Source organism: Anomalospiza imberbis, chromosome 8 (genome assembly GCF_031753505.1).
Source record: "Anomalospiza imberbis isolate Cuckoo-Finch-1a 21T00152 chromosome 8, ASM3175350v1, whole genome shotgun sequence".
Classification (NCBI taxonomy): Eukaryota; Metazoa; Chordata; class Aves; order Passeriformes; family Viduidae; genus Anomalospiza; species Anomalospiza imberbis.
Window position 1 is genome coordinate 24,093,500 of NC_089688.1, and position 16,024 is coordinate 24,109,523.

The 16,024-nt window shown below is 41.2% G+C and overlaps 1 long non-coding RNA gene across 2 annotated transcripts in view; it reads left to right on the top strand.

Annotated features, from left to right (window-relative positions):
• The first annotated feature begins 586 nt into the window (after window positions 1-586).
• Window positions 587-16,024, top strand: part of LOC137478272 (uncharacterized) — a 29,805-nt gene continuing 14,367 nt past the window's right edge. Inside the window, exon 1 of one of the 2 annotated variants that reach the window (XR_011001480.1) lies at window positions 587-2,380. This is a non-coding gene — a long non-coding RNA (uncharacterized lncRNA). The remainder of the gene's footprint in view (window positions 2,381-16,024) is intronic. The other variant, XR_011001481.1, reaches the window with a different exon arrangement.

A 16,024-nucleotide genomic window follows, 5' to 3' on the forward strand; every position in this document is an offset into this window, starting at 1 on the left:
GCCAAATCCTGCCATTGGTGGCAAAGCTGGGGGGTGGCTTGAGGTCTTTTCACCCTCTTCCCTGTGCTACTTGACTCTCCTTTCCCTGGGACCAGAAAAGTGGTTATGAGGACTGCACCACAGGGCAGAGTCTTGCTTTGTGTGTGGAGGGAGGGGGGAAGTCTCTATGGCAGCCTGGACCATGAGACTTCTCACATCAGGGTTGCTTCACAGGGTTGCTCACATCAGGGTGTTTTGGGTTGGTCGCCCTGTTCTTTTGAGAGTTTTAAAGTTCTTCTAAAAGTCCCTATGCCTTCTGATATTTACATATTTCAACTGAGTTTTCTCACGTATGTTCATGTAAATAATGATTGTTTTACATTCTTTTTTGTGGGTGGAGAAAATTGATAGACTGTTGGTTTGACCAGTGTGGTTGGAGAGGTGGCAGTTTCACCCTCCAATCCACTGTCACTTTTGCTATTGTATATATACTGGAGTCAGAAAATAAAGTTGACTTTTTTGGGTTCTTTTTCTTTCCTTTTACATCTAGCCTACTTCTGTGAGTTATTTTGTGTCACAGTGTGACAGTGGGTATCCTATTAGACTGCTAATCCTTGACATGCTCACCTGGGAAGTGCAAGATCCAGCCTACGTTTCTGGATACCCTCTGAATCCCCTCAGAGCTGAGAAGAACAGGGTCATGACTCCATTTCCCTTGAAGCTGAAGGAAAACTCCTGCTGACCCCAGTAATTACAGATCAGGTTCTTCTTCATTTTGTCCCTGCAATCAGGCCTTCCATCTGTTTCTCCATAAAAAGCATTGACTACCTCAAAAAATCCTATCCCCACTCTTGGCGGCTGGGGTCATGCAGGACTCATTGAAGAAAGTAAATATAGGATGTGGGCATGCCTGGCAGTGACAGCTTTCTTGTGGTGCCAGCAGGCCCTCTGCCAGGTAATGCTGAACTCCTGGTGAGAGCTTCTCAGAGCACCTTTGGGATGAGTATAGAAGAGTTCTGTGGTGAGATGAAATATTTAAAACCACTTTGGGTTGAAGCGAGGTGGGAGAGCAGCAGCCTCTTTAATCTGTGCCACAGCTTTAAGACTGCATGTGAATCATTGATGAGGAGGGAAGAGTGTTTCTAAAGCTCTGGCAGGTCATTAAACCTGGTGATGGACTCATTAAACAGGGAGCTGCACGGAAAGCCCTGGACAAAAGTACTGGAGTATTTCACATCTATTGCCCTGTGGAGTGCCAGCACTTTTCACCTGTGACTTTCAGGGTATTGTTGCAGGGTATTTTATTAATAAAGGCAAAAGTCTTAGGCCAGTGGATTGTGTTACATAACAGAAAATGTGCAAAAAGCTTTTTGATCTGTCAGGCAAAAATATAAGAAGACTCAACGGTTGGAATTCAGGACTTGTGGTGTTTCTAAACATCTGATTGCACTGCAGAGGGGGATTGGGTAAATCAGCATGGCCAAATCTTTTATGTGGGACTTAATTGGGCTAGGGAAGGGGGGGGAGTGTTGCAGTGTTAGTGCTCCCATGGCTTTGGTGGAAGAGAAGTAGAAAATGACACTTTGCCAAGCAGTGTCCTCAAATCCACGTGTGTTCACAGTTTCTGCTGGCCTCAGTGCACACACCACAGAGCTGTTTCACCTCTACTGTACCTGCTGATCTGTGCCTCAGGCTTTCACTGACCCACCTGCAAAGACCGCACATGCTGTTTGATGGGTTGGATAATTTTCTGGCCATGGCAATGACAAATGCAGTGTCACATGATCTCTTCAAATGGTTTGAATTTTGTTCTCTTTGGAGAGAATTTTGCTGAAAAGCAAAATTCACTGTGGTGAAGTGTTGGCCATAGAGCTGGGTAAACCTGGACTTGCTTACAGGCCCTGTACTTCAGTTTTGATTGTTAAATACACAGACCTAGATAGTTGAATGTATTGCCCTCTTGGCTCTGGATGGGTTTGCAGACTTTGAACAACATCCCTGATTGCTGTACATTTACATAGCTGTGTTCCAAAGCACTGTGCAAATGTCACACAGAGGAGATGATATCTGCCTTCCTCAGGGGGATGAACATTGTCCCTCACCTGGCAAACTATCAGCAAGTGACCTTTTCTGCAGAAAGCTGCAGCTGTCTGCCCTTGCTTCTGTGGCCCTCAGGAGAGAGTGGGAACAGCTGCAGAGGAAAAGAACCTTCAAATTGGCAAAGGGGAGGAGGAGCAAGAGGTTAGCAATGTGGAGGATGATTCTGGATTGAGAAGTCTGAGCTCCTCTTCCCTCTGTCTCTTGGTCTGGAGGAGAATGAAAGGAGCTGGAGGCACCTTAGAGAAAGGACTTGTGGCAGAGGTGTGGGGATTTCTCACTCAGATGAGGCCTTAAGGCTCAGGTAAGTCCATGGATTACTTGAAGCCATAGGTGAAAGAGCTCCATTCCCCTTGCTGGGTGTGGTAGCTGCATCTTGTGTTTATAGCTTCTTCTTAGAGTTATGCTGGGACATCTTTCTTCTAAATGCAATTGCTTCTAGCAGTGTGGAGAGCTGATGCTACTCAATATTGCTTAGGAATTCAGAAGAGGAAGTAGAAAATAATTAAATATAAAGTTCTGCTGCTGCTGCACATAAAGTTATCAAAGCTGCTCTGGTTTTGTCCTCAACTAAACAGTAATTGAGTTGTTCCTTTTGCTTTTTGTTTTTTGTTCATTGCTTGAAACAAATAAGCTCTCCCTTAAATGAGCTATTTCCAGCAATCCTGTAAGCAGTGTGCTCATTGGAGGTGGGAAGAGGGGTATATGTGAGGATTTGGGAATGCACAATTGGGTATAAGGAGTGCAGTGGGAAAGAACAAATGAATTCTGTCACTGTAAGTGAAGATTAAGCAGTGAAGAGAGTGCAGCTTTAGCTGGCAGTCATTGCAGAACAGCTTGGATATTTCAATAATCAGTTTAAAGTTGAGTTTATCAGGCTCTTCAAGGTGTGTGGTTGTAGCTCAAAGCCATTGAAAGTCAAGAGAGATTATGATGGTGTAGAGTAAAAATGCATTAATGAGATCTCCATCCGTGTGAGGAGGAGACAGAGCTGGGGCTGTCAGGAGCAGTTTTCTGTTGCTTACAATCCTCAACTCCTGTTCTCAACTAGGAGCAGAGAATGTTGTTTATCTGTTGAAAGCTCAGACACTACCTGAAGATCTGGACTGTCCTAGCAGTCTGTGGCTCTCCAGTCCCATGAAAGCATCTATTTTCTTTCCCTTCCAGTTGAACAAAGTAGCCTGCAGTGACAGGCACAGACAAGAGCTCATCCTTGCCCAGGTGTGCTCTGGCTGGTGAATGTCACTCCCTCTTAAGTCAGTGGGGCTGCAGGGAATTGCCCATGTGGCTGTGGTGTCCTGGCCATTAGATAGGAATCTGCCCAAGCTTCTTGTTCAGTAGGGCTGGACTACTGTGTAGTGTGTTTTGCAGTATTTCTACTTGGGCAAGTCCATAGGCAATTACCTTGAGAAGAACTGTCTCCCCTGACAATCTCTGCCTGGGAATACCCAGAGGCTGTGCTGTCTGTGGCACTCCTCTGCCTGTAATTACAGGCAGCAACTCCATTAGATGCTGCACTAAGAAATTAATCTTTATTTTCTGCTTAATCAAAAACATCTTGTTAGAATGGTTTGTTCCATTTTGGAGCTCTGTGGTGTGTGACCCCTTTCTGATTTCCAGCCCTCAGACTGGAAGGGATTCTGTCCCTTCTGGTTTCTCCAGTGTGTAGGCAGTCTTGATCTGAGATTTTTGGCATCTAGCAAAGGGCAGCCTTGACCTTGACTACAGTCAGCTGTCCCACCAGCAATTACTGCAGCTGCTCTCCTTTTCAGCCCATGGGGAGGTTGAGACTTGACCTAGAGGGAGGAGTGGTGCTTTGAGATCCAAATCTCTGCCATGGCTGGATGTAATGGTGTCAGTAGGGATCGGGCTTGCCTGGGAGTGGTTTTTGTGTTCATGCTTGCCTTTTTACTCTGTACTGGAGGTTGGCCTGATCCTTCTGCTAAGCAGGTAAATGTGCATTTGCATAACACCTCTTACTGAGAGAGGAGTGAACAGCCAGCCAATCTTCCATCCCATTGTCTCATGAAAGATGAAAATTGTCTGTGTTATATTTCCCCTCTGGAATGACTTTGGTGCACTTGATATTATTCCATAATCATCTGTGTCTTTTTGTCTTACTACTTTCAGCTAATAAATGTAGCTTTTTTTTTTTTCTTTTTTTTTTCATATCTGGTGGGACAGTAGAACATAGAGACAGGTGGAAGGGAAGTTCAGGGGGGAAAATATCCCAAAAGGAGTTACCACTTTTTCCTGAATCTAAAGGACTGAAAGAAAATGCATTTGAAAAGGATTAAATTACTCAATATAGTTTATGTGGCTAGAGGATAAGGAAGGCTGCATGTGCACTTGCTGAATGTATGCTGGGGAATGGCCTACAATAGGTTGCTGAGAGCAGCAACATAAAATTAAGAGAAAGGGAAACTGTAAGCTGGAAAGAATAGAAATTGTCCTGATGAGCGATATTTAGCAAGATGTGGGTGATTTCCTTAAGGGAATGTATAAACTCTCCATTGCTGGGACTTCTTTAAAGTAAACTGGATGAAACAGTAAGAAATATACTCTAAGAACTAATCTTCTGTCAATTTGATGGATTAATGACCTAATTGGTTCTTTGGTTTCCTTCCATCTCTCATGCCTACTGTTCCGTGAGCAGCAGCTTCTAGTCATTAGGAATAAACTAGGTGAAAGGAGTATGTTACTGGAAATACTCATTTACTTTCAACGATTTGGTCTTTTTCCAGACTTCTTGGTCTTGATAAAGCTTTGGTGCTGTAGGAGATAGAATGGGTCTGGGGCTCAGAGGCTGCCAAACTAAAACTTGCTTTTTGCTTTCCCTATAGGGCCTTGAGTTGTTTCTGTCTCTTGGATAGAAATTTTTCCAGAGACCTGGCTATTCTTTCAAAGCTATGGCAATTCATATTCTCTTCTACATCTGTAGGCTTGTCTGTGTCACTTGCCCTCTCTGCAGACTCTTTGGGGCTTTTCCAGAGCACAAATAGGCAGACAGATGGTTTTTGCACCACATTTCATGGCTCTGGGCTCTCTGGTGAGGCAAACCAGATGGCAAGTTCTGAAAACATCCTTTTCCCTTCCTCATGTGTTTTCCACCTTCCAAGTTTCCTGTGCTGCCTAACTTCCCAAATGTCCCACAAAGAAATCCCATACATGATCAGGGAAAGAGGGAGGGCACGATGGCTGTATTTTGGTATTGTTGGCTCCTGGAAATTACTTCCTGTGCATTGGAGGAAACTTCAGGATTGTTTAGATACTCGAGAGACCAGAACCTGCTGGTTCCTTGAGAGAACATCAAGGGGGTTTGGAATAAACACAGCAAGACACACAGCTGTGACTTCTACCTAACCCATTTCATCCCAGTGACAATAAAGATTTTTTCCTTCCCATTCTCCTTGACCATTTACTCTTTCCTTTGTCTTTTTCTGTACCATTTAGGATATGTGGACCATGGCTATATCTACTGTGCTGCTACAGTCAGGATTTCAAGTACTGAGAATACTGTCTTGTTTCTAGCTTCCTTGTCATCTCTCTCTTTGTACTGCTGGTAAAACAACCTGGCAATAGATGAAACTTTAAATACGTTAGGCATTCATTTACATTTGAAGAAGGAAATAAAATATGCATGACTCACCATAATTCAGATTCATAGACTGTTTCCAGATTACATTTCTGCAATCAAAATTTGACTTTTTAAAACAGTTTTAATGACTGTAGGTGGTGGTAATTTTTTTTTCTTTTTTAAGGTTTTAATGGTGGAGTTCTTAGGGCATTCAATGAACATTTCCTCATTTGATAGAGGTGATCTCTGGATTTCATTATTTCTTTTCAGAGTCTTCAGGAAAACTGTGAACATCATCAGTCCCTCTAACCTTGGGTGGGATTGCACAGACTGAGCCTTGATTGGAATTGGTCCCAGTGTTTTTTATGTTCCTGAACTCAGCTCAGTCATAGCCTTTCTCTTATCTCATTTTCAATGGCTTCTTTTCTCAAGCTGCTTACAGGTGTCTCTTCCCTTGGAATGCAGAGTGCATTTACTGACTTTAAATTGGCTAAAACAACCTTGGTAAATACCACTTAAAGCTGCAGCTCCTGTAACCCCCTTATGTTTTATCTTTCATTATTTTGGTGTTCACATTATTTAGTACTGTTCCATATTACCCAATTGTAAATTACCAGAAAGGAATGGCAATGGAGTGGAACCACTGATCCTCTGTCTATAGTTCAGACTAATCTTAAAATCAATGAGCACAAACTTCATGCTGAAAGGAGATTTCTGCAGACTGTATCCTTATCATTCACAGTGCAATGCAGGATTTCTGCATGTATGGGAAGGGTTGTGATTGCACATGTGAAGACTGGTGCAGATCCTGGAGTCCTTTGAGAGAAGCAGTAGTGAAGACTTGTGCTGCAGGGAGAAGAAACTGGTGAAGGAGTGATCTGTTAATAGCAAATGCCAGAAGATTAGAAAAAGAAGTGTCTTCTGAAAACACTTGAAGGGGAATGGCCACTGTACTGTGTCTGTTTCCTTTGGCCACTTGCATTAAATGAATGCCCTTGGAAAGCAACTCTGCTTCTGAACTGAACTGTGTACCATGCTGGTTAGTTTTGTGTGCCCTGTGGACAAAGAATTAGAATTCTATTGCATGATTTCTATGTCAAACCAGCACAGCTACATTACCTGGCTGAGCTGCACAGTGCACCTGTGGAATAGAGACTGCATCTCTCCAGAGTACAGTGCTTCACACCCTGACTCCTCTGCTTTATTGAGATGGTTCCAGCTGCTTCTCCTGCAAGGGGAAGCATCTTGTGTGCTGCTTCTGTGATGCTAGAGAAGAGGGAGGAAAAGCTCCCTGTGCTCAGCTGCTGACCAACAACCAGGATGTAACATTATTAGTCATGGGTGTCCCTGAGCTGAATGTACCTGCTGAACTGGGAATCCAGGAAGGTGACAGAGTGACAGTCTCTCAAGGCAATTTTATAGCAATCATTCCCTCAATGATGTGCATATGGCGATTTTGGAGTTCATATTTTCTTTTAGAAGCTTATACCATATTTGTGGTTTCCCTTCTGAGTTATGCTAAGGCCTGACTGAGCAGGGATGGGGAAGAGGACATATAAAGATGCTAAATCAGAGGTGTGAGCCTAAGAGATGTGGGACAGTTTGACTTGGAAGTCAGACTACTTTTCTTTTCCTGGCTTTTGTGTTCTGCTGTTCTCAGCAGCCACCAAAGGCTGATTTTCATGCTGGTGCTGGACTCTATTCTGAGCTTATCTACAGCTTTGAGGTCTGTGTGTGGATCCTGCCTCTTGGAAATGCTTCTGGGTCATGGCCAGCTGTGAGCTGAGTCTTCAAGCTGTGTAGGTTTGTGGTACATGACATACAAGCAAATGGTATGAGTTCCATATGGATAATGGCTATTTATTAATATTCCCTATTCTCTGGATGACATTTGGCAAACACAACAGCTGGACTGCCCTACAAAGAAACTCAAATGACTTCTTGGAATGGAGACATTCACTTGTTCTGTGAAGATTTTGTAGATGGCACATTACCTGCAAGGGTATGCTGTTTTCCACAGATCCTGATCTCTTGGAGTTTTATTTCTGTTGTGGATTCATGTGAGGCTTAGGAAAGCCATGTGTAACCCAGCAGGTGGTTGTCAACTTTATCATGCTGGTAAGGTGTGGCAGCAGGATGAAAGTCAAGAATTATCTTCCCTATTGATTTAATGTAACCTCTATTCAGCAGAGAGCACAGTTGAATGCAGATACACAGCTCTTCCTGGCTGTGTGGTCCTTCTATTCCCTTACATGGGTGATAGTGAATAGGAATATAAATCCTAACTGCCAGGGTGCATCCTCTTTTGAACCTGTGCCATTGTGTCATGTTCTTAAAAGTTCCTTTGTGTCTCAGGTAGAAATTCCAGCTGTGGGAGTTTAGTTCACCTGTAAATGAAGAGAGTGCAGGAGAGGGGAATAGCTACAAAATGTCCTTTTTTTGCCCTGTTTTCTGCTGTGCTTACTCACCAGCCAGGGTTAAGTGGTAGACTTGCTCCCAGCTGAGCTGAAATGTGACAGTACTGCACAGAGCTTTTTAATCAAACAGCTGATCTTGGTATCAGTGTTGGGATGTTGTGTTTTGAAGCTCCTCAGTTTTATTTCCTAATGCCCTTATGATGTCTGTCCTTGCAAAAGCTCTGTGGTGTGTTTGGAAGTGACATGGTGCTTTTCATGATCTTAAGCAAGCCTATTTAAAAAAAAGGCCATATTGAAAATCCATTTTCTCCTTGCAGGTCTTGAGCAATTTTGTAAGATATAATAAGATGAGCAATCTGGTTCTGGCAGTGAAAAGAACAGATGCCAAGCTATAATTTCCCTTACCAGAAAATGCTGTGGAGTCACTTTGTGTTGTAGAAAGAAAAATCTGTGTTATTAATAGAGGACAGTTAAAACTTGGAGTCCTGAGAGCACAAACTTCATCTGGGCTGTGCCATATGGAGGATGGTAGGCAGGGAGACATCCTGGCCAGCCAGGAGAGATTCCAACATCTTGGAATGGTTGTCTGTACCTTGACTTAGCTGCAGAAACTGCTGGGTAGCACATCTGATAACACCAAGTAGTTGTGTTTCTGACTATAGGAACTGGTTCTATATTTTTTGAAGGCTGGCCTCCATGGAAAATGGCAGAGCAAAACTGGAATTACCAAATTGCGCTGAACTGATAACTGAGGGGCCCTTTTCACACTTATCAGATGAACAGATTCAAGGAATTGGTAAAAAAAAAAAAAAGTATCTCTTGAATGCTGAAATTTGCCTTTGAGAAAATGTACTTTCTTATCTCCAGAAATATTCTGGGTGCTTTGTTATCCCCGTCTCCTAGCCAAGGTCAGACACCCATAAACTTCTGGAACAATACATTTGCCCACTTGTTCTGTGGGATACAGATGTGCAGCACTGGCAGTTGGTGCTGAGTCACAGGGGTAAATTCACACCTGAATTTACTATATTTTGATATCCCTGGGCTAGCAAGCCCTAACTTGTTTAAGCCGTTTGCAACTTGTTCCCTATTCTGTCCACCTCTCTTCTTATTATGATGGTGTTAAGTGTTGGGTCACAAGTAACTTGTTTTTCTGCAGGCTGTTGCAGAGATAACATTGCACGCTCAGCATCATCAGATTTGTTCATCTCCATTAACTGATGGGCTTATGCTTTCCTTTCCTGTCTTCTTTTAATGTATTTATAGAGCCTCCTTTGTTGCCTTTATGTCCTTGTTAGTTGTAATTCAACTTGTGCCTTAGCCTTTCTGATTTATCCCTGCTTGCTTATGCTAGTCCTTTATACTTTGAGATGCTTGTCCTTGTTCCCACTTTCTATACAGTTGCTTTTTGATTGTTCAGCCTTTAAAGTGCTCCTAATGTAACCATATTGGTTTCAAGCTATGTTCACTAGCTTTGCTCTGTACCAGGATAGGCTGCTATTGTGCTTTTTGTATAGTCCCTTTCAGCACTACCAGATCCTCTGCATTCCTCCCTACCTTAGATTATCTTCCCAAGAGACCATCCCTCGCAGTTCTGAATGTGTTCAAATCTGACACTTTTTTTTTTTTTGAAGTCCACTGTCCTCATTCTCTTGGACTCTTTCCCTTCCTCTGCTGTCTTATGATCACTTTCATCTGCATTGCTTTCCACCTTTCAGTCCTTAACAGTTTCTCCTTATTGGAATCAAATCTGAATTCCCACTACTTACTATAGTTTGCCTTAGCTTTTAAAACAAAAGACTCATCACCATCACAAAGAACCTAGACTCTGTTTCATGCTGCACTGTTTTCAGTGACCAATATTCTCCAGAGAAGGTGATACTTCTGCTATTTACCCAGAAAAGACTCATCCACTTGGTTCTCTCTGGATAATTCTCTTCCTGCTTTTTCTTGAGCAAGAGATCTGGAACAGGACCTGACATTTTTGTGTCTGAGCTTCAAGCAAGCATTGCTGCCATGAAGTGAAGCACCCCATCTCTTTTTCTATTGTTATTCCCCCAAACAGATGTGTTTATAGCTTCCCTTTTTTCTGAGTTCTTATTTCTTAGAACATCATTTGAGGCAGGGAAAAATTCCAATGTTAGACACGAAGCATGTAAAATCAGAATAGGAGCCTTTATAATCTCAACCAGAAATTGATTTTTCTTTCACAGTGGCCTTTGAGCTACAGTGAAATCTCTCTGCTCATTATTGGGATCCAATACAAAAGCTGATAAACTAAAGCTGGTGTGTTATCACTTTGCTTTAAATGCTGTCTGCCCCTCTCCTTAATAGGCTGTATCAGAGAATGTATTTCCTGTGTCATTTGAGGCTTCTCCTCTGATACTACTTATAAATGATAGGATGAGAAGAAGCAGCCTTACGTTGCAGAGGTGAAACCTAGATTGGATATTAGGAAAAGTTTCTTCACAGAAAGTGTATGGAACACTGGAAAAGGTTGCCCAGGAAAGTGGTTCACCAGCTTTGAGATATTTGGAAGATTTGGTTTGGTGGTGGTCTGGACTGTGTTAGCTTTACAGCTGGATTTGATCTTTAAGGTCTTTCCAACCTAAATGATTCTGTGTTTCTTCTTGTTTTTTCAGAGCAGAGTTACCTGGCCAGCTAACTCTGGGAATCAAGAGACCATATAATTCTCATTTGACTGTCCCCCACAGAATCTCCAGTCTAGCCTCTCATGGCTTTAAAATAGTCATTCCCTTTCTCAAAGAAAGTGTATTTGCAAGCTTGGCTGGTCCTGGGTGACATGGATGCCACTGATTTAATAATGGGAACAGGTAAATGTGCATGTGAATAGGGACAAGCATTTTCAGTAGAACTGATGCATAGTTAAATGAAGAAACAGTACAGATGCAGAACAATAGTTTTTATTGGACTTACAACCCTCTGCAGTATTTGATATATCCATAAGTACAATCCACCATCGCTGGACCTATCAGCTTGATCCCATTACTTGTGAAAGCCGCTTTTAAAATTTTATTTCTTTTAAAATTTTTTTTTCTGAATTCCTAGGCTGGAAGTATTAACTCATTATATCAGATGCTGCTTCAGTCTTGCTGACTTAGGATAGTTTCCAAGAAAATGTTTACCTAAGATGAGAAAGAGAAATTATTCTATTATAAGAAGCTTAAGACATCATTTGCCTTCCATGTGAGCTGATTGATTCAGCTAGTGCAGATCACAGATGGGCAAATGATTTGACTACCAGCTGAGCTGGGATAGGAGTGGTAGGTTCAAGTTTCTACTCTGCTCTAGAGTTAATCCATTGCCAAAATCAGAGGTGTTCAGAAGCCTAACTCTGAAGAGGGATTAGAGATGCAAGTGTTTGATTTGGATATCATAATCTCTGAAGTCCCTTCTTGTTTGAAGGCATATGTAAATACCTTTCTATTGTGTCTGGAGCCTGGGAATTTTAAAGGTTCTTTAGTAATAAATGGCTGGGAAACAGTTTGTCTAGAGAAGAAAACTCATGCAAGGTATAAGTTATCAATTATTGGAATAAATTAGCCTCCAAACTCATGTGAACGCCCTCTTTCAGACATAAAATGGCCTTATACTAGAGGAAGGAGTGGCAGGGGTTTAAAACTTCCAGGACAATGATATCCATTTGGGAATGTAAGGAACCCTAATTCATGTGTGCTCCCTCCCTGCCACTAGCTAATCTACCTCATTTTTATGAGCATTCTCATGATGAAATGACCCACAGTTAAGTCTCCTAGGCAATTACTTGAGCATAATCCTCACAAACGCCAAAGGTAACAAATGCAAAACCTGTTCTCCACAACTGTAACTACTGTCAATATTTCCCATCTCTGGCAGTAATCCTACCTGAAGTCTCATTCCCTCCAGCTGCGCTATTCAACCGTCTGTGCCAAGTTTCAAAGCATTCTTTGCATCCTGCCGTACCTGTTTGTCTTTTCTACATAGATGTCTTTTGAGGCTAAGGCCCTGTCTCACAGGGACATGCCAGTGGGGTTGCATACCAAGGCAGGCAACTGCGGCAGTGGGTTGTGTAGATGTTGAGCTGAAGAGCAAGGCCTGTATTGGACTGCTCCCAGGGAAAAATGAACGGTGAATTGGTCTTCATATTAGCTTTTGCACCTCGGTAATTTTTCACCTACATGTGAACAGACAGATCAACACTGAGCTCTGAAGGAAATAATTTGTTGCATTAACACATAATTATTTGGGAACCCTGTATCATCACATGAAGTATAAGCCTGCTTCTGTGTGCAACAGGATAGCCATCTGTCCTGGAGTATTTAACCTCTAGACCTAACAGCACAAGGACAAAACCAGAAAAACCTTCATGTTAGAGCACAGGGATCAGAGGAGGCCTGTGTAATTACTAGCCATTAAATAAAGTATGCCCCTAAGTCTTCAAATGCCAAGGCACACATGTAATTAGCTGATAAATTGCAAATGAATAATTAGCCAGCAGCAAAATACAGAGGAGCAGAGGGATGCTATTCACCTTCCCTTTCTTCTTGCAGGGAAGAGCACTATGTACATTGCGTACTTTAATGAAAAGTTGGTCATTGGGTTAAATGGCACAAGGACTATCAGAATTGGGACACTGCACTTCACAGGATGTCTGGCCCCAGGATTTGCTATCTTATGAACCATTGGTGATATTTATTGGAGATGAATGGTGGCCATACTCTCTGTTATTTCATGTGGGCTGTGTTTGCACACAGTCTGAGGGATGTGGAACAGAAGCTACTGCTGAAGTACCTGGCAGTCATTCCACCCACGGAAATTATTAGCCTTGGAATGTTTGTGATTGGATTTTTGGGTCCAGATCTGCAGGATTGAGGCTAGATTTCCAGCTGCCTGGTGCTGATACAATGCTGATGATACAAAGATTGCTCCAACATCCTGACTTAGAGCCCTTGTGATGATGGCAAGGAATGAATCCTTATTCTGGTCACTCTGCTGAGCTACAGCACATCAGCTGAGTTGCAGTGAGTGCCCTTGACTGCTGGGTTAAAAAACAAGCAAACAGAAAAAAACAATTAATTTTAATTTCTTTTCTTTGCAGTCTAAACTCTGCTAGATAATCTCACCCGTTTTATGATGAGTTTCCATGGTCGTTTACAGTACTTCAGAAATGTCATCAATCTGCCTGCATGAGCTTCTTCTCATAAGAAGAATAATTTTACTATTTTAATAATTACTAACTCTTTAAAATAGTTTCCCTTTAGACACATCAATATTTCTAGATTTGACAAAAGTTGGAATGAAACAAATAGAATCAGACTTAAGAGCTGAAATCAGATTTCTTTCAGCTAACTCCCCAAATTGTGAATTTTCATATCAAAGGGTGTATTGAAAGGTATATTGATTGTTCTGAGTGTGTGAAAACCTCACCATGTTTAATAATGTAACTCTGGGTCTAACAATCTGAAGCAGTCTCATTGCACAGTGTCCAAGAAATGGGTTGTTGAATGGAATGACTTGTTTGCTTGCAGTATGTTCCTCAGCCTTTAGATGTCTCCTGCTGCTGAAATCAGCTTGGAAAGGGCACTCCCTGGTTATCAAGGCAAAGGGAACCTAAGTTTTGCTGAAGCCTCTTTCTGTTACCTTTAATGGGTGACTTTATATGTGACATTCTTTTTGAGAAAAATATCTAATTCCATACACCATGGCAGATAACAAGGGTGGGTAGTGATGCTTCTAGCTCCCAAATCAGTTGAAGCATTTCTTCCCAAAGCAGCTTTTTGGAACCATGAAGCTTATGATTATGTCTAAACGATTATGTCTAAATACAGCATTTTCAGCAAAGTATATATGTATTTCTAAAGTTTGAGCACATAGAAATTAATTCATGAATTAATTCATGATCATAGAACAGCAAAGATTTTTTTTTAAACATTAGATTAATATAAGAAGAAATAGAATTGGCATGCTGGAAGTGACTTTAGAAATACCCTTTTATAAGTACATACATAAAAATTATTTCATATGCATAAGCTTTTCCTCTCAAATAATCCCACAGCATTTTGCAGATGGATGTACTAACTATAGCCAATGAAAAACTGAACATTAAAATGCAACCTGAGAAGTGCTAAGATTCAGAAAAAATTGCAGATTTTGAGAAAATTGAAGACTTGCTTGCTCCAGAAATTGTTTTTAAATGCTGAGTTTTATTTTCTTCTCTATGGTTTATAAAAAACTGTCCCCACTAAAGATGCAATTTTTTCTTACAAATTTTTTTTTAATAAACTTTTGTGTTTTCCTTTCCCCTCCCCTCCAAAACACACTCAGCATGGGCTGATGTCAATCTGATAGTGTTGGCAGTGACTCCACCACACAGCTTTAACTTTTGTAGTCGAGGGTATGAAATAGCAAATCAGACTCCGGAAATTTGCACGAGCTGTGGTTCAGAGGATTAAAATCTGTTTGGGAGAAGAAGGCTTATACCCTGCTTCTTTCCATTAGTGCACTGCTGTTTTGATTATCAGGATTAATGATCTTGACTTTTGGCTCTCAAAGAACTATGTCTCCAGTGCAATTCATTTCTCCTACTGAATAGCTGGTTTAGAAGCCATTAAATAACCTCCAGAATCTCCAGTGTTGCTAGAAGCAGCTAAAATTGAAGCTGCACACAGTTTCTGGTTGGATTTAATTAGGTAGTTTCTTTATCCCACTGCACTTCTGGAAAATTCCAGTGCTTTCTGTGTAGAGAACTCTCTGGATATATTTGTGTTGGAATCAGTGGAAACTGGTAGACGATGTGTAAAATAGGCAGAAATCATTGTTGCAGGGTGTTTGACCAGAGCCTGTAAGGCTGAAGGAAACTTCTTTTAAGATGCCAGCCTTCACCAAAAGTATAAAAAGATGGAAGTCTTACAGGAGGAACGGTTCTTTAAAGAACTTGGACCTAACTTTTCACTCCAAAAGCTTTGGAAGCAGACGTGTTTCTAAACAATTTGAAAGACATTATTTATATCACCCTTAAGAGAAACTGAGACTATTTGGATTGGTTTAGATCAAAATGGAATGGTCATTCATGTGGGTATAGAAATAGATTAGACAAGGTCATTTGCTAACTGTATCTTCTGTATTTCTTTGATTATAGCTCATTTCATACTCTATCCTGGGATGTGAAAGCATTGGAATATTTGGAACTTCTCCTCAATGATTTTTTGCTCACTTGTGTGATGGGAAGGTTTGTGCCAAGAGGCTGGAGCATGTTATGCTGGGATGTTAAAGAGCTGACCTCTACAGAAGACATGATATATGGTACATTGCACTGTTGAACTTATGCCTAATTTTTAATTTGTATGATTTATTAGGGCTTAATTTTAGACCACTCTAAAGATGCTAAATCTAAGTGCTAATTTTTAATTGCAGAGGCAGAGATGAAAATGCTTACATATTTAAAGAGTAGCTGAGTTAACTCATCATACTTCTCAAGGCAGTTTGATCTTTTCTGTCAGCTAATTGTCCTCCTAGTAGCTTTGACTATGCTGGAAAACTATTATTGTTTCATTACCCAAGAAGAACTTTGCATAATATGTGTGGACAGAGGGAAGAATTGATGATAAAAAAACTGTTTGAAAAAGTCAGTTAGATTTACTCTTAAGGATTTCCAGGCCAGCATTCTCAGCCCAAGGCTCCTGTGATCATGGAGTATATGAGATTTTTCTGATACTCATAGTCATGAAAATTCAGGGAGCTAAAAGTGACATTGGGACTGTGTTATTCTCTGAAATCATAACAATGAAAAGCACAAGGGGTATTTTATGATTTCACTCTGAGATCATGACACCAAATGGTTGCATAAATTAAGTGACAGGACAACCAGCTGTTTGATAGATAAGCACCATCAGGCCAACAGGATTGTTTCTTCTTTGGTGTAATGCAGGAGTGAGAATGAGTGTAAATGGTTTTT